Consider the following 26413-nt stretch of genomic DNA (forward strand, 5'->3'; position numbering starts at 1 on the left):
TATATTAATGCTCACCACAAGAATATGTTGTAGTAAGCATCTAACAATATTATAGTATTATTGACTGCATTATTATTATTGACTATATTTCCCTATGTTGTACTTTCCATCTGTATGACTTATTTATTTATTAACTAGAGGCTTGTGCTTGTTAATCTTCTTCACCTATTTTGCCCATCCCCTCCACCCTCTCTCATCTGACAACCACCAGTTCTCTGTATTTATGAGTCTGCTTCTGTTTTTTTGTTTGTTTTTTCATTTACTTTTTTTAGATTCTACATATAAGTGAAATCATATGGTATTTGTCTTTCTATGTCTTTTATTTCACTTAGCATAATATCCTCTAGGTCCATCTATATTGTTGCACATGACAAGATCTCATCCTTTTATATGGCTGAGTAATATTACATTGTGTGTGTATATCATATCTTCTTTATCCAGTCATCTATTGATGGACACTTAGGTTACTTCCATATCTTGGCTATTGTAATGCTACAATAAACCTAGGGGTACATATATCTTTTCAAATTAGTGTTTTCATCTTCTTTGGGTAAGTGCCCAGCAGTGGAATTACTACTGGATCATGTGGTGTTTCTATTTTTAATTTTTTTGAGGAACTTCCATACTGTTTTCTTTTTTTTTTTAAAGATTTTATTTATTTATTCATAGAGACACAGAGAGAGAGAGAGAGAGAGAGAGAGAGAGAGGCAGAAACACAGGCAGAGGGAGAAGCAGGCTTCATGCAGGGAGCCTGATGTGGGACTCGATCCCAGGTCTCCGGGATCACACCCTGGACCGAAGGCAGCGCTATACCACTGAGCCATCCAGGCTGCCCCCATACTGTTTTCCATAGTGCTTGTACCAATTCACATTCCTACCAACAGTTCATGAGGGTTCCCTTTTTTCCACATCCTCACCAATACTTATTTGTATTGCTCTGAATGTAACTCATTGCTAGATCTGTTGCCTTACCACCTAATCTTTCTGACCAAAAAAGAGAAAAAGTAATAGCTTCAAATACTTCAGAAGGTAGATTTCCTTCCACAAGTCCTTTCTGGTCTTAAGTTTTCCTCACATAGTTAATTCCAAAGTTTGGTCCTATAAAAATTGGACATGAACAAAATGCTTTTGCTAAAGTCATTATATGCCTACCAGTTAAACCCAGGTTATTAGGAATGGGACTAATGTGGGAGTTATTCTTGCTACAGACACTCTAACCTACTTACAGTAATTGTATAACTCCATTCAAGGAATCTATCCACCTCAAGAGTCCAAAAATCATATACTCTTACTGTGATAAATGGTAGTTATCTCTCAATTCAATTATGCCTCACTGGGGTCCTACTTCTTATTCAGACATCAAGCTTTTACCTGCTGCTGCACACTAACTTATCCTGCATATTCAGGGTAACTGTTAGAGCCTCTCAGATATTTTTAACTATCACCTCTCCAGTGGATCATGTTTTTCTGAAAATGGTACCTAGAAATCTCTGAAATGAGACAAGAACAACTACTCAGGAAAACTCCCAGGAAGGATTACCTACTCCTTTATCATGCATACAATATAAGCTTCCCAGAGAGGGATAATACTGCTGGAAAAGATGATCCAAAACTTGTCTCTAACCTCAGTAGACATCATAAATAACACAACATCTACTCAGTAGTCCAACAACCAATTTAAATTTAAATTTATTAACCAAGGGTAAAGTTATGCTTTAGCAAACACCTCTTATGCTACCTGCATAAATACAGGTAAAGCAGAATAGTCTGTGACTATGCTAAAATAAGTCACTTGAATCTGTAAAAAAAAAACACAAGCTGGACTTTGGGACATGTTTTCATTGCCTGGATTTGATGACTTGGGGCCCTGTCTTCAGGGCCTATTACAAGTAATAATCAGTTTATTTCTGGTAATTTCCTGGTGTGTAGGCTGGCTGATGCATCATATTCAGAATCTTAAATGCTGGGTAGCCCAGGTGGCTCAGCGGTTTAAGCGCTGCCTTCAGCCCAGGGCCAGATCCTGGAGACCCAGGATCGAGTCCCACGTCGGGCTCCCTGTGTGGAACTTGCTTCTCCCTCTGCTTCTCCCTCTGCCTGTGTCTCTGCCCCTCTTCCTCTCTGTGTGTCTGTCATGAATAAATAAAATATTTTTAAAAAAAGAATCTTAAATGCTACTGTGCAACCATTATCATGTCAGAGGATTCAGTAACTCATGCTGTAACAAAAGGAAAAAGTGAAACTGACCTAAGTCTATCTATGGATGTTCTCTCCACAATCTCCTAATGAGCAAAACTTTGGCAATGGTGAAGAACTAGATAGTACACTAAAGTCCTGAAGCCTAAATCCTTCTGCCCTTGGCTAAGAGGAAGAACAAGAAAGAGAAAACATCCTCTGACAGCCTGAAGCTGGCCTAACACTATCATCTAGGCTTTGGTGTTGACAGGAGCCGGTATGACACTCACAGACTGGTTTTCTCTTGATGAACATAACATAACGTGACGTAATGTAACATAACATAACATATCAATTTTACAAAACACAACACGATAAAACAAGGCCACCACTGTGGTGGATCAATACAAAAACAAGACCATTCTATCATGAACATTAAGAACATTATCTAAACAGAAATGACCAAATATCCCCATCCTGGCTACTAATGATAATTATGCTCCTTTATCAATTATAGCTTTAGTCTTGCTCCTTTCTTCCTACTTTTGAGATAAAATTTTTTAAGATATCCAATCATAGAACTATCCCCACTTTCTCATAGCATTAAAACCAGAGCAAAGCCCCTTTCCTTGAGTCTTCCCCAAAAAACCTAATACAAGCTCAAGTCCTATAAGAAGTCATTTCTAACATCTTCTTACTGAGATGCCCTACAGTTTCCCATATTGTGTGGTTTTCCTATTGCAATGAGTCAATAAACCCAATTTTGTTTAATTATAGGTGTGTTCTTGGTTGCCTTTGACAGGACAGGAGGGCATTGTCACTGGAAATTGGCTTCTTTTTTTTTTTTTCACTGAAAGATACTGATTTTTAAAAAGGTAACTCAAAACAAGTTTTAAGTAGTCTGAAATCATACAGGACAGGTCTATGGGTTTGATATAGCCAAAGGCTGCCAGTTTGCAACCTTTCTGTTGGGTGATCTCCCTTCTGATGTAAAGATTAATATTATGAATAGTTAACAGCCATTAAGTACCTAAGCTGAACCAGGGATTGAACACATACTTTCACATGCACTATTTCATTTAATGTTCTTTTCTACTCAAGTCATTTAGAACTCTCTGAATTCTATTCATGCTGTGCCATTTGCAAGGTCGCCTGCTGCATGTTTGACTATAAATGAGGTCAAATCCCTATTTTACAGGAAGATGCTGATGTATACCGGTTCTTCCCACTGTGAGCCTGTAGCCATAGGAACTGTGATCAAGTACACAATAACACCTCCACGATCAAATCTCTGGGGAACAAAGTTCATTTTAATGAAGCTGGTCTGACTACAGAGCAATCTGGGGGACTTTCTGGGCTTCACAGCAGTGTGCCGCCTCCTGACTTTGAGCTGGCTCTGGAGGAGGAGAAAGCGGAGCTGTCTCAGGTATGGGCTCCTTATTGGGAGCTGGGACTGGGGTCAGGCAGGAAAAGGATGTGGGGGAAATTCTTCTAGGCATGCTACTCCTGAGGAGAAAGCAGGAGAGGGGCTTTGTATACCAGGTCCTATGGTCTCTGAAGGCTTTACCAGTTCTGTGAGTGTATGAATTGTGCCTTGAATATAGGATTCTACCATCACCATTAGCTAGAATCTACCATTAGCTAGAATCTACCATTAGCTAGAATCTTTAAGGACTCTTCCAGCACTAGAATCATAGGAGCAAGTAACCCCGTTCAGTGACAACTTTGGCTTGTAAAAATGGGAGGGAACAGGAAAAGCTTTTAGGTTAAGTGCTGGAGTTTTTACCCCATTAACTCAATTCTCTTTCTGAATCCTTACCGTTTCTCACACAATATGTCCTTTATTCTATTCTCCAAAAAGCCCAAGTCTCCTCTGACTGCCTGAGGTGAGACCTGGGAATCTGAAGCCCACCAAATCCCTGCCTTTCCGTTTACCTCTACTCTGTGGACCAAGGTTTCTGCTTCATTTTCCCTGGATGTCAAAACAGTTTCCCTAATACTGGAGCTAGCCCTGACCCCTTGGCATCCCAGACTACTCTGGCCAGTGCTGGCCCTTGGAGTCAAGACTGTCTTCCTGTGCTCATAGTGTCAGGCTGAGCCTTGCTGTAAGAACCTGATTACTCAGGGACGCCTGGGTGGCTCAGTGATTGTCTACCTTTGGCTTGGGTCATGATTCCAGGGTCCTGGGATTGAGTCCCGCATCGGGCTCCCTGTGAAGAGTCTGCTTCTCCCTCTGCCTATGTTCTGCCTCTCTCTGTGTGTCCCTCATGAATAAATAAATGAAATATTAAAAAAAAGAAACTCATTATTCAGAACCCCATTCTGAATATAGCCACTATAGAGAGTCTGTTTCTCATGTACTATGTGGATCTTAACAGCCTGAATCAAGATGTTTGGACACAGTTCAGTGGGCCATGGCCACATCATTCAAGGAGTGGCTCTATGCCAAATCAGGTTCCCAGCCCAGATCTCCAGTCCCAGTCTTGTCCTCTTTATCACCAGACCATTCTGCTGACAAGGTGTCGCTCTGGACAAGTAGTTCATTTTGAAAGAGATGACCAAAAAGGTAGATGAGATAAAGACAGAGACAGACAGAGAGAGAGAGAAAGAGAGATATTGGGGACAGAGTCTCCTAAAAAGATGTCATTTTTAATCAATCAATCAATTAACCAATCACTGGAGGCATAATGGAGGGCTTTATTTCTTCTCCATCCTTGCCCAATATGCAACTTTGAGACTTTTTTTATTATTTAGAAAATTTTTAATTGTTTTTTTTTTTGGAAAAATTTTAATTGTTATTGAAAAGTTGATACGGTAAAAAAAAAAAAAATTCAAATAATGGGCACCTGGGTGGCTCAGTGGTTGGGCATCTGTCTGGCTCAGGTTGTGGTCCCGGGGTCCTGGGATTGAGTCCTTCATCAGGTTTCTTGTGGGGAGCCTGCTCCTCCTTCTGCCTGTGTGTCTGCCTTTCTCTCTCTGTCTGTCATGAATAAATAGATAGAATCTTGAGAAAAAAATTCAAACAATAACAGAGTATGCAGTATAAAATACATTCCCCCCCACTCTGACTTCTAGTTCTCTTGTCTAGAGGCAGCCCCTGTTCAGAGTTTCTCATTTATCTTTCCAAAATATACTATGCATATATAAGCATGTGTGCATCTAATCTCCTTTTTGTGAAACACATATCAACATACTATTATTTTTTCCTACATTATACTGTTCCACTTGAATAAGCTCAACTTGGAGCTTATTTCAGGTCTGTGCATGTAGATATGTCTCATCCTATTTAGCAGATGCATCGTATTATATTATGGCCCTACTGATGGGACAATTCCATTGGTTTTCTTTGTTTTGATATTATTAACAATGCTGCAATGAATATCTTTGTAATATATCTTGAAATACATGAATGAGTAAGTTTGTCAGATAAATTCCTAAAGATAGAATTTCTGGTCAAAGGTTACCGTTCACCTCGATAGATATTTTAACTCTGTCCTGCAGAGAGCTTAAATCAGTTTAAGCTTATCAACACTTATCAACACTGAGAGTGGGCCTGCTTTTCCCATACCCTCACCAATAGGGTATTTCTAGACATTCAGTCTTGGTGTGGCTTTAGTAGTTTATTCACCCAAAAAATGCATATATATTATCATGAGGCTTTGATCTGAGCACAAGAATGTAGAAATCAATAGCACAGATCCCGAACCTTGCCCTCATAACCTAGACATGCACACTATCATATTATCTGGAAAATGCAACAGTGGTACAAGGTACAAAAGTAGGACAATGAAGGGAAGAGCTAATTTCATCTGTTTGAGGGAGACTAGGGTTTGTTCAAAGCTAGGGAAAATTTTGTGAAGAACCTAATATCTGAGATAAGTTTTGAAGAATGCATTTAGCTAACAAACATGTGTTAAGTGCCTGCTATGTGCAAGACACTGTTCTGGGTTCTTAGGTTATATTAGTGACAAAACAAAGATTCCTGTCCTCATGAAGCTTATGTCTTAGTGAGTCAATAACCAGTACACATAATAAGTTATATAGTATGTTGCAAGGTGATAGGACCCATGGAAAGGTAAAAAACAAAATAGGGTAAGGGGGATAAGGAGTGTCTATGGTAGAGGATGATGTGAATAGCAATTTTAAGTAAGGTGGTCAGGTAGACCTTGTCAAGGTGATTTTTAAGCAAAGACCTGGCAAAAGTGATTTAGTTAGGAAATAGCTAAGGAAAAGCCTTCCAGATAGTGAGAGTAGCCAGCACAAGGCTCTCAGGTCATATCTGAAGAGGAGCAAGGAGACCAGTGGACTGAGAGAGGGGAAGGATAGTAGGAGAGGGGTCAGAGAGACAATACAAGCCTTTAGGCCACTGAGACAACTTTGGTTTTCCTCCAGGTAAAATGAGAAGTCATTGCATGGTTTTAAACAGAAGAGTATCATGATCTTTCTTTAAAAAAATTTTTTTTTTTAAGATTTTTCTGGGGGTGCTTGGGTAGCTCAGTCGATTAAACATCCGACTCTTGATCTCAACTCAGGCCTTGATCTCAGGGTTGTGAGTTCAGGCCCTGAATTTGGCTCCATGCCTAGCATGGAGCCTACTTTAAAAGCAAAAAGATTATTCTTGATGTTATATTTAGAACACACTGTAGGGTGGGGACAAGGATAGAAGCAGAGAGTATAGTACGTCAGGCGTGAGGTGATGGGAGCTTCGACCAACATAGTAGTAATGGAGATGGTAAAGAAGTAGTTGGATTCTGAATATGTGTTCAAGGTAGAGCCATAGAACTAGAAGTGGCATGAGAGAGGAAGAAAGGTGTAAAAATGATCTCAAATGTTTTGGCCTGAGCTACTGAAAAGAAAAATGGAGTTATCTTCAACTGAGATAAGAAAGCTGAAGGTAAGGCAAGTTACAAAGGGAAAGATCAAGTATTCAGTTTTGGATATGTTAAGTTTCTGAGACCCATTTGACATGCAAGTGGAGATGTCGAGTAGGCAGTGAAATATATGAATGTGAGGTTTGAGAAAGAGGTCTAGACTAGAAATATAAATTCAACATGTAAATGATGAGTATGGGTTTTTCAGGCAGATGAGAATGGGGAGTGACCCACGTGAAAGAAACAGCTTGAACACAGGCATAAATATTTGAATTAGCAACTTATGTCTGGGGAACCATCAATGTTCAGTTTTCACTGGAGTTTAAAGTACAAGGTGGGGACACCTGGGTGGCTCAGCAGTTTAGTGCTGCCTTCAGCCCAGGCCCTGATCCTGGAGACCCAAGATCGAGTCCCATGTCAGGCTCCCTGCATGGAGCTTGCTTCTCCCTCTGCCTGTGTCTCTGCATCTCTCTGAAAGAAAGAAAAAGAAAGAAAAAGAGAGAGAGAGAGAGAGAAAGAAAGAAGAAAAAAAGAAAGAAAGAGAAAGAAAGAAAAAGAAAGAAAGAAAGGAAGGAAAGGAAAGAGAAAGAAAAGAAAGGAAAAGAAAAGAAAGAAAAAAGAAAAGAAAAGAAAAGAAAAGAAAAGAAAAGAAAAGAAAAGAAAGGGGTTAGAGCGGTAGAGGATGGCACTGCAGAGGTCAGCAGGAATATGACTGCCAAGGGCCTTATAGGACAAACCAAGAAGCTTCAATTTTACCACAAAAGCAGTGAGAGATGAATAACCAGAATGGTATTTCAGAGTGATTATTCTGCATCTGAGAGAAGGAATTCTGGGGAACAAGTCTAGAAATGGTTTCAATAGTCCAGGCAAGAGACTTGAGGATTTGCACAAAGGCAGTAGCAGTGGAAAGGCAGAGAGAAGAGTGGATTTGAGAAATATCTGTAGGGCAGTAAAGTTTCAGACTGATTGGATATGATGGTTTAGGAGTCAGGAAGAGGCAAGGATGATTCCAAGGGTACAGGTGGTGATGTTAACCAAGACAGGGAAGAGTGGGGTGGACGGGAGCAGCTGCGGATAGAACATGGGCTCATTATGAGTCCTTTCAGATATGCTGTAGTTGGATGTTAGATATATTAGCCAAAAGATTTGCTCTTGGGATTTTGGGTCCATTAGAATTAGTCATCAGAGGATAGTTAAAACCATGCGTATGAGTGTGTTTTGGATGAGGGAAAGGGAACCAGTAGAGAAGAGTCCTTGATTTCTTTCTTTCCCTCCATCACTAAGTCCTATTGCCTCTGGTATCTTCAATTTAATCACTTTTCTCCACCCCCATGTGATTAGCTTCCTTGAACCTTGGGAATTGTTCCTAATTTCCTCTTTTCCATTACTGCCTCCTTTTGGCCTGTTTTCCTTCTAGTAGCCAGAGTGATCACTTAAAAATGTATATATTATCATATCATCATTCTCCTTTAAAATCTCCATTGGCTTTTCATTCCCTTTAATAATGAACTCCAGTCTCTTTACAATGGTTTACAAGGCCCCAGCCCTGGAGTAGCTCCCCAACCTCTTTCCACACCACCCTCTCCTCATTCATATTCTGGTCACCCAGGCTCCCTACAAGCCAGTCCTTTCTTCTCTTGATCTTTGCACTGCTGTTCCTTCACCTAGGATGCTCATCCCCCAGACACAGAAAACTTCAGGTATCAGCTCAAAAGTCACCTTCACACACAAAACTACCCTCCCCCCAAAATAATGAAACACCTCTCTGACCACCTTATTTACTTTTTTTTTTTTTTAAAGATTTTATTTATTTATTCATGAGAGACAGAAAAAGAGTGGCAGAGACAGGCAGTGGGAGAAGCAGCTCCCTGCAGGGAGCCCAATGCAAGACTCAGTCCTCAGGGACTCAATCCTCAGATCTGAGATCACACCCTGAGCCTAAGGCAGACGCTCAACTGCTGAGCCACCCAGGCATCCCTCTGACCTCCTTATTTAAAGTGACCTGTCGGGCAGCCCAGGTGGCTCAGCAGTTTAGCGCTGCCTTCAGCCCCAGGGCCTGCCCAGGGACCCTGATCGAGTCCCACCCACGTTGGGCTCCCTGCATGGAGTCTGCTTCTCCCTCCTCCTGTGTCTCTGCCTCTCTCTGTGTCTCTCACGAATAAATAAAAATGAAATCCTTAAAAATAAATAAATAAATAAATAAAGTGACCTGTCCCTTTATCTTCATATTCCTTTCCCTCTGTATCCATTTCAAAATTACTTGTTAATTATTTAGCTTTCTCACTACAGTGGAGGCTTTATGAGGTCTGGAGCATTATGTAATTTGTTCCCCCCACTATAATCCTAGCATCTGGGCACATAGAGTTGCTCTGTAAATTTTGTTGAATGAATACAGGTGGAAAAGCAGAGAAGGATGATTGAGGAAGCAGTGAGGAGTTGAGAGGGCATCTGGAGCACAGTGAGATGATTGGCCTTGGGCTGGAGGAGAAGGACACATGCATGTTCCTCTGTGAACAGAGGCAAGGAGGAACGTTTGAATGGGTATGTAGGCAAGTATATATATGGGGCATGAGGGTGTATGGCAAGGGCAGGATGTTCAAGGATTTCATGGTTGATGGCCTCTTTCTGGTGAGGTCTTTTGGTGACAGCTCAGATGGAAGTTTCAGAGGTTGGGTAAAGGATTTGAGGAGCATGGGAAAGATTTGAAACAGTTACTAAGGAGACTGAGAAAGGGAACTCTCCAGAATTTTGCCTATGATGTGGCAGCCACCAGGTGAGTGTTGAGGTTATAGACAAGAGGAGGATGTGAAACAGACTTTGCTTTCAGGAATTTGCAATCCAAAGGAGATAGAATTTCTGTAAGAAAGTTGGAATGCAGGGTACTGGGTACTGTAATGGGTGGAGTGTTGTTGAGACTTGATGAGGGTGGGAACTCCGTTCTGAGAGTGGGGAAAAACATTAAAGAGGTTGTGTACCAGCAAGAGAATGGTACCAGCAAAAGTACGGTGGAGTGGAATGCCTGGAGTGAAAAGTGGAAGGTGATGCTGGAAAACAGGGTTGAGGCTAGGTAGTGAAGGATCTTATATGCACCAGGAATTAGAACTTACTCCTGCAGTCAGCAGAGGTCTTTAACAGAGCAGCAGAATCTTGTGATTGCTCTTTTAGGAAGCTAACCCACACCTAATGTGGGTGACAGATTGAAGGGAGGAGAAATTGGAGGCAGTGAGAAAGGTGAGGAGAGAGTTGCCTTGGTCCCAATGTGAGATAATGAGATTCTGAAGTAATCAAAGGCCGTAGAGAGGAGGGAAGGGATTCCAGTTTTGATGATGGATGGTATGTGGGGGGTGAGGGGAAGGTGGAGTCAAGGCTGACTCAGACCCTTCTTGCTTGGAAGACTGGGTGGATGATGATACCGTTACCAAGGATGAAGATACAGCAAGAGAGTCTATACTAAGCAAAAGTAATAAGCTCAGTTTTTTTTTAAAAAAATTGTGTCAAATACATATAACACACAATTTACCATTTCAAAGAGTACGCTTTAGAGGCATTAAGTACATTTACAATGTTGTGCAATCATTACCTCTGACTAGTTCCAACATATTTTCATCACCCCAAAGGAAATCCCAAATCCATTAAGCTGTTGTTCCCTAGACCACTTCTGCCCAGCCCCTGGCAACCACATGTCTGTTTTTCTGTCTCTATTGGTTTGCCTATTTTGGATATTTCATATAAATGGAATCATACAATATGGGACCTTTTTTGTCTGGCCTCTTTCACTGAGCATAATGATTTCAGGGTTCATCCATGTTGTAGCGGGTGTCAGTACTTCATTCTTTTTTTTCTCCATCTTTTTTATTGTGGTAAAGTATACATAACATAAAGTTTATCATTTTATCCATCTTTAAATGTACAGTTCAGCTATATGTTAATTAGTTGAATTCAAATTAAAAAGAAAAAAAGTGTACAGTTCAGTGGCATTACATACATTCACACTATGTAACCATCATCACCATCTGCCTCCAGAACTTTTTCCATTTCCCTAAACTGAAACTCTGTACCCATTAAATAATGATTCCCCAATCCCCTTTCCCACCAGCACCTGGAAATCACCATTCTACTTTCTGTCTGAATTTGACTATTTTAGTACCTCATATAAGGGAATCATACAGTGTTTGTCTTTTTGTGACTGGCTCATTTCACTTAGCATAATGTCCTCAGCATGCATCTATGTTGTGGCATGTGTCAGAATTTCTTTCCTTTTAAAGGCTGAATAATGTTCTGTTACACACACACACATTCCCCTCACATTTTGTTTATCCATTCATCTGTTGATAGACATTTGGATTATTTTTACCTTTTGGCTATTATGAATAGAGATACTGTGAACATTAGTGTATAGGTTTTTATTTGAACACCTGTTTTCAATTTTGGGAGGTGTCTGCTTAGAAGTGGAATTCCTGGGTTATATGGTAGTTCTATGTTTAGTTTATTGAGTACCTGCCTCAGTGGCTTCACCATTGTACATTCCCACTAGCCATGTACAAGGGTTCCAATTTCTCCACATCCTCACCAACATGTTCTATTGTCCTTTCTTTATTACTATTATTATGGCCTTCCTAGTGGATGTGAAGTATCATGTCATTGTGATTTTGATTTGCATTTCCCTAATGACTAATGATGCTCAGCATCTTTTCATGTACTTATCAGGCATTTGTATATCTCCCTTGGAGAAACATCTGTTCAAGTCCTTTGGCCATTTTAAAAGTTGTGTTGCTTTTTGCTGTTGTTGACTGGTTAGGAGTTCTTTATGTATTCTATATTAACCCTTCATCAGATACATGATTTATAAATATTTTCTTCTGTGGGTTTTTTTTTTCTCACTCTCTTGGTAGTATTCTTGAATACACAAAACTTTAAATTTTTTATGAAATCCAGCTTATCTTAATTTTTGTTGCTTGTGCTGTTGGTGTCACATCCAAGAAATCATTGACAAATACAGTATTTCAAAGATTTGCCCTATGTTTTCTCCTAAGATTTTTATAGTTTTAGCACTTAAGCTTAGATCTTTGATCCATCTGAGTTAATTTTTTTTTTATGATAGTCACACAGAGAGAGAGAGAGAGAGAGAGAGGCAGAGACATAGGCAGAGGGAGAAGCAGGCTCCATGCACCGGGAGCCCGACGCGGGATTCGATCCTGGGTCTCCAGGATCCCGCCCTGGGCCAAAGGCAGGTGCTAAACCGCTTCGCCACCCAGGGATCCCTTTCTGAGTTAATTTTTTAAAGATTTTATTTATTTAGTTAGAGCACAAGCAGGGGGAGGTGAAGAGGGAGAGGGAGAGAGAGAATCTTGAACAGACTCCATGTTGAGCATGGAACCCAACACTGGGCTTGATCTCACGACCCTGAGATCATGAAATGAGCCAAAATCAAGAGTCAGATGCTCAACCAACTAAGTCACTCAGATGCTCCATTTGAGTTAATTTTTGTTCATGGTATAAAATAAGGGTCCAACTTCATTCTTTTGCATGTGGAGATCTAGTTTTCCTCTCCCCATTTATCAAAAATGGTCCTTTCTCTATTGGTCTTGGCTCCCTTGCTGCAAATCAATTGAGCATGTATGTAAGGATTTATTTCTGGATTCTTTATTTGATTTAATTTATGTGTCTGTCCTTATATCTGTACCACACTGTTTTATGACTGTAGCTTTATCGTGTGTTTTGAAACCAGGAAAGTGAATCCTTCAACTTTGTTCTTTTCAAGACAGTGTTGGCTGTTTGGGGTCCACTGAGATTCCATATGAATTTTAAGTTTCCTGTTTCTTTAAAGAATGCCATTGGGATTTGGTAGGGATTGCATTGAATCCAGAGATCATTTTGCTTGTGCTGAACCTAAAGACCAGCCAGAAATGAAACCTATGATCTTCTCCTGTATTTTCTGAGCATGTATTCTGCCCTGAGAGCTTTTCAAAGCCCTATTTTCCAAAGATTCTCATTTCCCATTTTTTTTCTCCCTGGCTTTTGGTATATCTCTTGTTTGCCTCATCTATTGTCTTTTGCCCCAGATGGCACTGGCTTGTTCCTTTAGATTTTAATGTTTTCTGGCAAGCTCCTCCATGTAGCTGTTTCTCTGCCCTAAGGGTATTCCAAATTAGACAAAATAAGTCCTTCAGGAAACCCATAGCAGATCTAAACAGACTAATATAATTCCTTGAGAAAAGGTCTATTGTCTTCTTCCCTTTGGGACCAGGTACCCACACTGGAAACAGTCATCAAGACTGTCACCGTGCCAGGATGGAGATGGAGTAAAGTGAACATTAAAATACCACAAAGCTCTCCTACTCGGTTTCTGTGATCTTTCTGTTGGTTAAGCACTCACATGTTGCTATAAATCTTTGACTATCTTCCAGAATTCTGATATGTTAATTCTGACAGGTTTTTTCTGTTTTTTTTTTTTTTTTTTTTTTTGATAGCTCTGGGGAGGATGGGCTGCTAGAGGTCTCTACACTGCCCTTCTCAGTGATGTCATCCAACGAGCTCAGTATGAATACACTGAGATGCCTGTAGGATACTAAGAATAGACAGTTATGGACTCTTGAAGCCAGAGATGTGTCCACACCATTAGATCCCCAGAACTTAGAACAGTTCATGGTACACAGGGGGCACTCAAAAAATGTTTGTTGAATTAATGGAACTTAAAAAAAATTTTTTTAAGATTTATTTACTTTAGAGAGAGAGAGTGTGTGTGTGTGTGCATGCACATGCACATGAGTTGGGGGAGGGGCTAAGGGAGAGGGAAAGAGAGAACCTCAAGCAAACTCCCACTGAGCATGGAGACCAACATGGGGCTCCATCCCAAAACCCATTAGATCATGACCTGAGCAGAAATCACCAGTCAGATGCTTAACCAGCTGTGTCACCTAGGTGTTGCCAATGAATGAAGCTTTAAAAAAGACATTTGAGAGGTGCCTAGGTGGCTCAATGGTTGAGCATCTGCCTTTGGTTCAGGTCATGATCCTGGGGTCCTAGGATTGAGTCCCATATCAGGTTCCCTGCAGAGAGCCCGCATCTCCCTCTGCCTATGTCTCTGCTTCTCTTTCTGTGTCTCCCCTTAATAAATAAATAAATAATTTTTAAAAATGAAAATTGGGACCCCTGGGTGGCTCAGTGGTTTAGTGCCTGCCTTTGGCCTAGGGTGTGATCCTGGAATCCCGGGATCGAGTCCCACGTCGGGCTCCTGGCATGGAGCCTGCTTCTTCCTCTGCCTGTGTCTCTGCCTCTCTCTCTCTCTCTATGTCTATCATGAATAAATAAATAAAATCTTTAAAAAAAATAAAAATGAAAATTAAATTAAAAAGACATGGGATCCCTGGGTGGCGCAGCGGTTTAGCACCTGCCTTTGGCCCAGGGCGCGATCCTGGAGACCCAGGATCGAATCCCGCGTCGGGCTCCCGGTGCATGGAGCCTGCTTCTCCCTCTGCCTATGTCTCTGCCTCTCTCTCTCTCACTCTCTGTGTGACTATCATAAATAAATAAAAATTAAAAAAAAAAGACATTTGAAGTGTTCTTGGGTAGCGCAGTTGGTTGGATATTGCACTCTTGGTTTTAGTTCACATCATGATCTAGGGGTTGTAGGATCAAGCCCCACATTGGGCTTCGCACTGAGCTGAGAGTCTGCTTGGGACTCATTCTCTCTCTCCCTCTGCCCCTCCCCTCCACACACAGTCTCTCCCTCTGTCTAAAATAAATCTAAAAACTAAAAATTAAAAAAAAAGACATTTCAGAATATGGACCTTAAACTTGACTTCAGTGTATGGCCTAGAGACAGGAATTTTTTAATAATCAGTGTATAGATGATAATTGAAGCAATTGATGAAAAAGAAGTTGTTCTCAAATTACATTAGGAATAACTAAAATCCTTTTTGGACAAAGCAAAATTACTACTGTCACTTGCCCCCGTAAAGTTAATGACTGGTATTGTGTGCTCTTCCAGACTCTTTACTACCTATTTTTACTATATGTGTATATAGTAAAAAAAAAAATGTATATATATATATATATATACACACACACACACATAATTACATAAAATATATATAATTTTATACAAAATCGTATCTTCTATTTATGCAAATATTTGGCAGATAGCTTTTTAAATATATATCTTAGAAAGGGGCAGCCCTGGTGGCACAGCGGTTTGGCGCTGCCTGCAGCATGGAGTGTGATCCTGGAGACCTGGGATCGGGTCCCACGTCGGGCTCCCTGCATGGAGCCTGCTTCTCCCTCTCCCTCTGCCTGTGTCTCTGCCTCTCTCTCTATGAATGTGTGTCTATGAATGAATAAATAAAATCTTTAAAAAAAAAAAAAATATATATATATATATATATCTTGGAAAGATATCAGTAAAGTTTATATAATATATTCAAGACATTATCCTAGACACAATTTACTTCAAGAGTTAAAGGGACAGATCTAGATTTAGAATACCTCAGTTTAAATATTTGCTCCACCATTTATTAGATGTGTAACTTTTGTAAAGCACTTTCATTTTCTTCATCTATTAAGTGCAGTGGTAATAATAAGTAATATGTTTTTTGTGTAGTTTTTGAGATTTAAATGAAATAATAAACGCCATAGCACCATGTTTGGTACATGGCAAACTTTAATAAAAGTTTGCTATTTGGAATGAACAATCAGGAAAGTAAGTAAAAAAAAAAATGCCATTTACAATAGCATCAAAAAGAATAAAACTCAGGACACCTGGGTGGCTCAGCAGTTGAGTGTCTGCCTTTGGGTCGGGATGTTGTCCGTTGTCCAGAGTTCCATGCAGGAGCCTGCTTCTCCTCCCTCTGCCTGTGTCTCTGCCTCTCTCTGTGTCTCTCATGAAAAAATATAAATAAAATCTTTTTTAAACATTTTTTAAAAAGAATAAAACTCTTAGAAATAAGTTTAATCAATGAGGTATAAGGCTTGTACACTTAAAACTACAAAACATTGGTGAAAGAAATTTAAGATAACCTTTAAAGAAATTAAAGAAACAGGCATCCTGTGTCTTAGATTGGAATACCTAACATAGTTAAGATGATAATACTAATTAAAGAGATCTCTAGGTTCAATGCAATCTCTAGCGAATCCCAGTGGTGTTTTTGTTTTTGTTTTTTTTCCAGAAGTGGAAAGGCCAACCCTCAAATTTATATGGAATTGAAAGGGACCCCAAATAACCAAAACAATCTTGAAAAAGAGGAAAGTTTGAAGACTCACACTCCCTGATTTTGAACTTCCTATAACACTACAGTAATGGAGACTGTGGTATTAGCATAAGAATGGACATATAGACCAATAGAATAAAACAGAGAACTTAGAAATAAACCCTCACATCTAAGGTCAATTGATTTTTTCACACTTCAATTATCTGTTTTTTGCATGATTTATATAATAAAGAATGCATTAGTAGAACAAAATTGTAAAAACTTTACAAGTAAAGAGATACATAGATATCAAAGGTGCAGGCTCAAAAGTTCTTCCTGATAGAAGTGCACAATCAAAAAGATTTGGACAATGGTGTTGTTAACAAGGTTGTTTTCACAGGAGGTATTCAAGGTTGCTTTGTTTTTATATTGTTAATGAATAGAGGTAAATATTTCTATGTAAATTAAATGAAGCCAGTGAGAAACAAGGTAGATGACAAAAGACTTTCTTGGAGTAAAAGAAGTTTGTGAAAAATTATTAGATTCCGGAGAGGGAGACAAACCATAAGAGACTCTTTTTTTTTTTTTTTTTTTTTTTTTATAAGAGACTCTTAATCATAGGAAACAAACTGAGGGTTGCTGAGGGGTGGGGGGATGGGTAACTGGGTGATGGACATTAAGGAAGACACAGGATGTAATGAGCACTGGGTGCTATATAAGACTGATGAATCACAAACTCTACTTCTGAAACTAATAATACACTATTTGTTAATTAATTGAATTTAAATTTTAAAAAATCATTAGATCCATATTTTGTAAGTCTTGAAACACTGGCCAGTGGCCATGCTTCTTGTATGGTTAACGGATTTTTGACAAGTGTGCCAAGATCACTCAGTGGGGGAAAGAACAGTCTCTTCAAGAAATGGTGCCAGGAAAAAAAAAAAAAAAAGAAATGGTGCCAGGAAAACTGGATAGCCACATGCAAAAGAATGAAGTTTGACCCTTATACCTTATTTGTGTATAATGCAAATTCATTGAAAATGGATAATAGGCCTAAATGTAAAAAAACTAAAACTATAAAACTCTTAGAAAAAAATATAGGGACAAATCTTCTTGACCTTGGCAATGATTTCTTAAATATTATATCAAAGCACAGGCAACAAAAGAAAAAAAAATAGAAAAATTGGACTTCAGAATGAAAAACTTGTGTATCAAAGGGTACCATCAAAAGAGTGGGAAGACAACACACAGAAGGGGAGAAAATATTTGCAAATCACATATCTGATGAGATTAATTTCCAGAATATATAAAGGATGCCTACAACTCAAATGACAAAACCACAAACAACCTAATTCAAAAAGCACTTGATTTTTTTCAAAGAACACATGCAAATGACAAATATGCACATGAAAAATGCTCAATGACATTAGTTATTAGAGAAATGCAAATAAAACTCACAATGAGGCACCACTTCCAATGCACTAGGATGGCTATTATCAGAAAGATAATAATAAGTGTTGTTGAGAATGTGGAGATACTAGAGCCCTTGCATGTTGCTAGTGAAGATGGAATGTGATGTGGCTAGTGTAGAAACCAATCTGCCAATTTCTCAAAGGTCCTATAGGATCACCATAGGACCCAGCAATTCTATTCCTAGGCATATAAGATATGAAACCAAGGACTCAAACAGTTACTTGTTCACCAGTGTTCATACCAGCATTATTCACCAAAATTTATTATTCTGCCAAAATGTGGAAACAGTCTAAGTGTCCATCTACAAATGAACGGATAAATAAAATGTGATACGTATATACAATGGAATATTATTCAGCCAGGCAGCCCGGGTGGCTCTGCGGTTTGGTGCCGCCTTCAGCCCAAGGCGTGATCCCGGGGACCCGGGATCGAGTCCCATGTCAGGCTCCCTGCATGGAGCCTGCTTCTCCCTCTGCCCGTGTCTCTGCCTCTCTGTCTCTCATGAAAAAATAAATAAAATCTTTTTTAAAAAAGGAATATTATTCAGCCTTAAAAAGAAAAGAAATTCTGATGTATACTATAACATGTATGAACCTTGAAGACATTATGCTAATAGAAATAAGCCAGACACAAAAGCACACATATTGTATGGTTCCATTTATATGAAATATCTAGAATAAACAAATTCATAAAAATAAAAAGGAGCAAAGAGGTTACTGGGATCTGGGTCAAGGGGGTAATGGGTAATTGCTTAATGGTTACAGAATTTCAGTTTGGATGAAAAGTTTGGAAATAAATAGTGGTGATGGTTGTACAACATTATGAATGTAATACCACTGAACTGTACATTTTAAAATGATTAAAAGGACAAATTTTATGATAAATGTATAATATATCACACTAAAAAAAAATAGACAAAAAAATAGGCAGGTCTTCCTTTAAAGAACTTACAATCTAGTTAAGAGAATTGGGACATTTAAAGAAATAACATTAAGTATTTGATGATAGGGCAGCCCGGGTGGCTGAGCGGTTTGGCGCTGCCTTCAGTCCAGGGCGTGATCCCAGAGTCCTGGGATCAAGTTCCACATCAGGCTCCCCGTGTGGAGCCTGCTTCTCCCTCTACCTGTGTCTCTGCCTCTCTCTCTCTCTCTCTCTGTGTCTCTCATGAATAAATAAATAAAATCTTTAAGAAAAAAGTATTTGATGATAGCATGAGAAAAGTGGTTTTCTTTGGATAGAGGAAACAGGGAATGACTGGAAAGGGAAATGAAGGAAGTTCCTGGAGTGATGGAAATGTTTTATGTTTTGATTGGGAGGTTTACATGGTTTACATTTGTCAAAACTTACAAAATTTCATACTTAAAATTGTGTGCATTTTACTTTATGTAAATTTCACCCGGTAGGGGGGCATTATTAGCTACTACTAATCCCTTGACTATTAATATATATTGTAGTTATTTTCTCCTACTTCTCATTTGTATGAAATCCTTCATCAAATAGAGGCGTTTAATTTTTTTGTACCTCTTAATCTCCTTTATGTATTTTGCCCATCTCCCCACCGGCAACTCACAGTTTGTTCTCTGTATTTAAGACTGGTTTTGTTTTTGTTTTAATTGCACACTTAAGTGAAATCATATGGTATTTCTCTTTCTTTGACTTATTTCACTTGACATAATGCCATCTAGGTCCATCTGTGTTGTTGCAAATGGCAAGATCCCATTCTTTTTTAAGGCTGAGGAACATTCCTGTGTGTGTGTGTGTGTGCGTGTGTGTGTGTGTGTGTGTGTGTGTGTGTGTATCACATCTTTATCCATTCATCTATGGAAGGACACTTGCTTCCATATCTTGGCTATATAAATAATGCTTCAATAAACATAGGACTGCATGTATCTTTTTGAATTAGTATTCTCATTTCTTTTGGATAAATACCCAGTAGTAGAATTACTGGATTGTAGAGTATTTCTATTTTTACTTTTTTTGAGGAAACTCCAGACTGTTTTCCACAGTGGCTGCACCAATTCACATTCCCACCAGCAGTACAAGAGGGTTCCTTCTTCTCTACATCCTTGCCAACACTTGTTATTTATTTTCTTCTTGATACTAGCCATTCTGACAGGTGTAAGGGGTATCTCCTTATAGTTCTGACTTGCACTTCCCTGATAATGAGTGATATTGAACATCTTCTCATGTGTCTGTTGTATATCTGTATACACCACCTGTCTTCTTTGGAAAAATGTCTATCTGGATCCTCTGTTCATTTTTCAATTGGATTGGTTTTGAGGGGGGACACTGAGTTGTAGAAGTTATTTGTATATTTTGGATATTAACCCCTTATCAGATATATTGTTTGCAAATATTTTCTTCCATTCACTAGGTTCTCTTTTTGTCTTAGGAGCCATATCCATATGTTGCTAAGGCCAATATCAAAGAGATTATTGCAGAGGCTTTTAATTTTAAATAGTTGTTGATCCACTTTTTTTTCATTTATGGTTTCTGGAATTTATGTCTTGCTTTAGAAGGTATCTTATTCCAGGTTTGCAAACATATTTTATTTTTTCTCAATATTTTATCGTGTGTGTGTGTGTGTGTGTGTGTGTGTGTGTGTGTGGACATGCACGTACTTGTATGTGTGTATTATATGTAGCTGTTGACTAGTTGAAAACCATGGGTAAGTTTTCTAACATTGCTAAGCCTTGGTTTTCTCACCTGTAAAGTAGAGATAGGGATCCCTGGGTGGCGCAGCGGTTTAGCGCCTGCCTTTGGCCCAGGGCGCGATCCTGGAGACCCGGGATTGAATCCCACATTGGGCTCCCGGTGCATGGAGCCTGCTTCTCCCTCTCCCTGTGTCTCTGCCTCTCTCTCTCTCTATCATAAATAAATAAAAATTTTAAAAATCTTTTTTTTTGGATCCCTGGGTGGCGCAGCGGTTTGGCGCCTGCCTTTGGCCCAAGGCGCGATCCTGGAGACCCGGGATCGAATCCCACGTCGGGCTCCCGGTGCATGGAGCCTGCTTCTCCCTCTGCCTGTGTCTCTGCCTCTCTCTCTCTCTGTGACTATCATAAATAAATAAAAATAAAAAAATTTTTTTAAAATTTTTTTAATTTTTATTTATATATAAATAAAAATAAAAAATTTTTTAATTTTTTTTAATTTTTATTTATATATAAATAAAAATAAAAAAAATTTTTTTAATTTTTTTTTATTTTTATTTATCTCTCCTACACCTCACCCCTTTTTTCACATTTTTTTCCTTTTTCTTTCTCTCTCCCTCCCCTCCACCCTTTTCCCCTTTTTTTCCTTTTCTTTCTCTCTCCCTCCCCCTCCCCCACCTTTTTTTTCCTTTTTTTCCTTTTTCTTTCTCTCTCCCTCCCCCTCCCCCCTTTTTTTCCCTTTTTTTCCTTTTTCTTTCTCTCTCCTCCCCTCCCCCCTTTTTCCCCTTTTTTTCCCTTTTTCTTTCTCTCTCCCTCCCCCTCCCCCCCTTTTTCCCTTTTTTTCCTTTTTCTTTCTCTCTCCCTCCCCCTCCCCCCCCTTTTTCCTTTTTTTTTCCTTTTTCTTTCTTTCTGCTAGTCCCCGAGAGAGAGAGAGGCAGAGACACAGGCAGAGGGAGAAGCAGGCTCCATGCACCGGGAGCCCGACGTGGGATTCGATCCCGGGTCTCCAGGATCGCGCCTTGGGCCAAAGGCAGGCGCCAAACCGCTGCGCCACCCAGGGATCCCAAAATTTAAAAAATCTTTAAAAAATAAAAAAATAAAGTAGAGATATTGCTGATTTGGCTTTGTTACTGATAAAATGACATTTGAAGGCCATTAAATGCTTTACTCATTTAGAAGTTAGTCAGAAGAGGGTAGCTATTATTATTTTATATTATGGTATTATCTATTATGGTATTTGACATTTTATCATAATTTTTTGTGCATCTGTCTCTTTCACTAAGGCTTTTCATTGGTAGGAAATGTGCCTTCCCTCAGTGCCTACCCAAGTGCCTTGCATTAAATAAGTGTTCAAATGTTCATTGAATGTAGGAGTTAATTGAATATATGAATAATAGGATAAAACCAAAAAGTAGGGTACCTGGTTGGCTCAGTCAGTTAACATCTGCCTTCAGCTCAGCTCATGATCCTGGAGTCTCAGGATTGAGTCCCACATCTGGCTCCCTGCTCAGCAGGGAGTCTGCTTCTCTCTCTGCCCCTCACTCTGCTCATGCGCTCTCTCTCTCTCTCTCTCTCTCAAATAAATAAAAATCTTAAAAACAACAAGAAGAAGTAAAAGAAAGAAAGACAAATTTTATCCAGCAGTTCTGATACGAAACTAAACACAAAATTGAAGTCCAATTGAAGGAACCTTATGAAATATGTAGGGGCTCTTGTCCAAGGATGGACTCCAAGAGAACTGAGGTTCTGCTGATTGAAACTGCCTATAAACATGCAGGCAAAAGTGTATTTTTCCAGGGAGAAATAGGCAGATTTTACTTTCTAGGAGGCCATGGATCCTGAATACTTTGCCCACTATTGTATTCCCAGCTCACAGAATACAGCTTGGGGGCAGCCCAGGTGGCTCAGCGGTTTAGCACCACCTTCAGCCCAGGGCATGATCCTGCAGACCCAGAATCAAGTCCCCTGTCGGGCTCCTACATGGAGTGTGCTTCTCCCTCTGCCTGTGTCTCTGCCTCTCTCTCTGTATGTCTCTCATGAATAAATAAATAAAATCTTTAAAAAAAAGAGAGAGAATACTCTTGGTAGCTCAGAAATGTTTCTTGAATGGATATCTGACTGAATGAAAAGCTTTCATCAGATTTTCACAGGGGTCTGTGACTCCAAAAAGTGTTAGAGCTTGATAATATAAAAGAAAAAGAAATCAAATAGATCCCTGAGAGCTTTTATCTGGGCCAGAGCTCCGAGAAGAATCTATCATTATGGACTGATGAAGGAGCCCCTTCCCCCATTCCTTCTAAAGGACTGGATGATTCCCTTCTCAATTGGCTTTTTGATTCTCACATTTGCAGATTCTCACATTTGTTTGTAGTCAGGCTTGAATCAGAAGCCAATTTCTGCCTCCTACTGTATGACCTGTTAAATTAAAGCTGTCTAGGCCAGTTTTCTCCAGTAACATCCACCTTCAGGACCCTGTGAGTGGATTACCAAATCAGAACATTGGTATAATGCTGCCTGATTATAGTGTACAACCAGTTTTGTGTCCTCTTGTGCTCTTCCCCTCCAACTTTTTTTTTTTTTTTTAAGATTTTATTTATTTGGGGGGCAGCCCAGGTGGCTCAGCGGTTTAGCGCCACCTTTGGCCCAGGGCGTGGTCCTGGAGACCAGGGATCAAGTCCCACGTCAGGCTTCCTGCATGGAGCCTGCTTCTCCCTCTGCCTCTGTCTCTGCCTCTCTCTCGCTCGCTCTTTGTGTGTGTGTGTGTGTGTGTGTGTATGTGTCTCATGAATAAATAAATAAAATCTTTAAAAAAAAGATTTTATTTATTTGGGATGCCTAGGTGGCTCAGCGGTTGAGCATCTGCCTTGGGCTCAGAGTATGATCTCAGGATCTGGGATCGAGTCCCATATTGGGCTCCCTGCATGGAGCCTGCTTCTCTCTCTGCCTATATCTCTGTTTCTGTCTCTCTGTGTGTGTGTCTCTCATGAATAAATAAAATATTTTTTTTAATTGTAGTTACTTATTTGAGACCGAGAGAGAGAATGAGCAAGCATGAGCATTGGGGAGAGGCAGAGGGAGAAGCAGACTCCCTGCTGAGCAGGGATGCCCTGTGCAGGGCTTGATCCCAGGACCCTGAGATCATGACCCAAGCCAAAGGCAGATGCTTAACTGACTGAGCCACCCAGGCACCCCCAACTCTTTTTTCCTATGTAAGACATTGGTTTACATCCATTTACCTTGATTTCTAGGCCTTGAGGCAGTTCCTTACTATAACCAGTTTGTCTCTAGTGGTCCGTAGAATTTGTTCATTGGGCTACATAAGCAAATATGCAATAAGCAATTATGGTCATTTACAAGAACTGCTGTCCAAATATGCCTAATTACTTTGCGGTACAAGAATAATGAAGGGAAACTCCCATTTGTTGACTTCCTATTGTGTACCAGCACTACACTATGCACTTTCATGTCTTATCTTACCCTACAAATTAGACTTGTCATTTAGTAGAAACATTGAGAAAATTTTTACTTACGTGGATATTAATTTTGTGCCTGGACCATAGTGGGCACTAAAAAATAGCTGTCAACCAAATAAACTTTCTTTTACCTTTTAACCTAAATTTCACAAACATTCAGCGTGGACAGATGTGCTCCCAACCTTAACATGACACTGAAAATTAGTACGTTCTCAGTGAAAGTGGCCTGTAAGAAGCCATTTTCAATATATTAAACAAATACTTACTGAGTAAATACTGTGCTCAAACTATGAAAAGACCTGGGGCTTGTGGAGCATACTCTTCCAGGTTCAAAGGTGCTGGCTGGGGACACAAGACTAAGACTAGGGAAAAGTGTGCTGGCTCAGACTGGACTGGGTGTGACTGTTAGGTGGGCAGAGACTTTTCCAGGCTTTCAGGAGAGATCTCTTGCCAGGACTAAGCAAGAAGGATTTGGTGGGAAAGGATTAGATTCAGTGTTGGGACACTTGGGCTCTAGTTCTCACTGAGGGTTAACTGGTTGGGAGACTTGTGCTTAGTCCCTTAACCTCTCCAGACATCAGTTTAGCATCTGGAAAATAAAGTGGGGTGGGGGTGGTTATTAGTGAACTTGTTCGGTCCTGAGTGCCTTTCAATTCTTAGGTTCGAAAATTTGCTGTCAACCACACTTACTTTTCCTTTGAGAACAAAATACTTCCTACACTTGTAATTTCAAATAAGTCAATCAATGGCATTCATCAGCCACTCTTAGAGAGACTGTGCCATAAATTTCTCCCCATATACATACCAGGATATTTTTTTAAAGGTTTTATTTATTTATTCATGAGAGACAGAGAGAGAGAGAGAGAGGCAGAGACACAGGCAGAGGGAGAAGCAGGCTCCTCATAGGGAGGCTGATGAGGGACTCCATTCCGGACCCTGAGATCACACCCTGAGCCCAAGGCAGAGGCTCAACCACTGAGCCACCCAGGCATCCCCTAATTGTGGTTTTCATTTGCATTTCCCTTATGATTAGTAATGTTGAGTATCTCTTCGTATGCCTATTAGCCATTTGTATATCTTTGGAGAAATATCTTCAAGTCCTTTGCCTATTTTTTAACCAGGAATTTTGTTGTGTTACATTGTAAGAGTTCTTTATATATTCTATATATTATTTACTCTTTACAGAGTTTTGCTTTGCAAATATTTTCTCCCATTCCATGGATTGACTTTTCACTCTGTTATGTCCTTTGATGCACAGGAATTTTAAATTGGTAAAATTTAAAATTTTTAAGTTGGTGTAGTCCAACTTACCTATTTTTTTTCTTTTGTTGTCTGTGCTTTGAGTGTCATACCCCAAGAAATCATTTCCAAATCCAATGTCCCAAAACTTTCCCGTTTTCTTCTGAGTTTTATCATTCAGCGCTTACATTTAGTTCTTTTGTGCATTTTGAATTAACTTTTGTATATGGTGTAACGTAAGGCTTTAACTTCATTCTTTCACATGAGAATATTGTTTTCCTAACACTGTTTGCTGAGATAACTAGCTTTTCCTCCTTGAATGGTCCTGGCACCCTTGTTGATTATTTTACCATATGTGAAAGGGTTTGGGGCTATAAATTTTGCAGGAGGGGGTGGTACAGGAATGACGCGGTCCCTGTCTTAACGCAGCCTCAGTAGAGGTTTTGTTTCAAAAAGCATTTGTCCAGCGCGGTTGTGTTCAGTGCACACTGGGCCCATGTTTTCCCACACTTTTGCCTCGTAAGCTTCCCATACAACCAGTGAGGTAGGTGGGCTGAACCCCTTTAACAAACTCAGTTCCCCAAAAGAGCACTGTTATGGCTTGTCGGAGGCAGGCACAAAGTTAGGATTTGAACCCTGGGTTCTTGGCTCCATGCGTCCTATTTCAGGTAAGGTGGACTTCGATGTCCTCATGTCTAAAATATGGGCAAAAATGAAATGAGATGGTCTCTTCTAAGCAGTCTGGCAGCCACAGGATCCTAGGCATTAAGGAGTCCACCAAAACCCGCGGCCAAGCGTGAGGTGTACACGTTAGGCCTGCAGAGGGGAGCGGAACCCAAACAGTCCGGAAGGCCAAAGTCCTAGGGCTGGAGTTCCACCCCCGGGCGGACCCCAAATTCTTACCCGGAACCTGGGCGCGGCTGGGCTGTGCGACTGGCGCGGGAGGGGGACGAGCCAACAGAAAAATGCCTGCGACGCGATTCCCGTTGAAATGCCCCAGTGTCTCCGGAGTGAGGCTTTCAGTTCTAACACCGTCCCTACTATAATCAGCTCCTCTGCCTCTCTGCCTTTGGCTCACCGATTGCGGAGTAGTTTCTTCTCCGTTGCCCCTTCCTTGGCTTCCTTCTTGGTACGCCCCCACCCAGTCTGGGAAGGGCCGGGCGGCTGCCCGCGTAGACACTGCGCATGCGAATCCCCACTGCGTGGGTGGTGATAGGGTGGGGGGTGCACGGACCCCGCCCCTTCGCTGCTCCACGCGTGACGTCGCGGGGGGCGCCGGCCTCCGCCCGGCTGCGAGCGGTGAGAGGGAGCGGCAGGCGGACCCAACGCCGCAGAACCGGGAAGGGATG

The 26413-nt window shown here is 40.3% G+C and overlaps 1 protein-coding gene and 1 long non-coding RNA gene across 9 annotated transcripts in view; one reads left to right on the forward strand and one right to left on the reverse strand.

Moving 5' to 3' along the window:
• TMEM219 (transmembrane protein 219) overlaps window positions 1-26413 on the forward strand; it is a 50719-nt gene that overhangs the window by 14218 nt on the left and 10088 nt on the right. For 2 of the 5 annotated variants that reach the window (XM_038539875.1, XM_038539876.1), the window contains one exon: window positions 3371-3598. The gene's annotated coding sequence lies outside the window, so the exon portion shown is untranslated. Of the gene's footprint in view, window positions 1-3370; window positions 3599-26206; window positions 26409-26413 lie in introns of those variants that run through there. The other 3 variants (XM_038539873.1, XM_038539874.1, XM_038539877.1) reach the window with 3 other exon arrangements.
• On the reverse strand, window positions 5094-26403 carry LOC111096253. 4 transcript variants are annotated; one of them, XR_005360742.1, is made up of 3 exons: window positions 25968-26403; window positions 15801-15917; window positions 5094-5152 (listed from the first exon to the last, which is right to left on the reverse strand). It is a non-coding gene; the product is annotated as an uncharacterized LOC111096253 (long non-coding RNA). The 4 variants fall into 4 exon arrangements; XR_005360744.1 differs by having other exon boundaries at window positions 15801-15911; window positions 25968-26402; XR_005360743.1 differs by lacking the exon at window positions 5094-5152 and adding an exon at window positions 15312-15369 and having other exon boundaries at window positions 15801-15911; window positions 25968-26402.

This window comes from Canis lupus, chromosome 6 (genome assembly GCF_011100685.1).
Source record: "Canis lupus familiaris isolate Mischka breed German Shepherd chromosome 6, alternate assembly UU_Cfam_GSD_1.0, whole genome shotgun sequence".
In the NCBI taxonomy this organism is placed as follows: domain Eukaryota; kingdom Metazoa; phylum Chordata; class Mammalia; order Carnivora; family Canidae; genus Canis; species Canis lupus.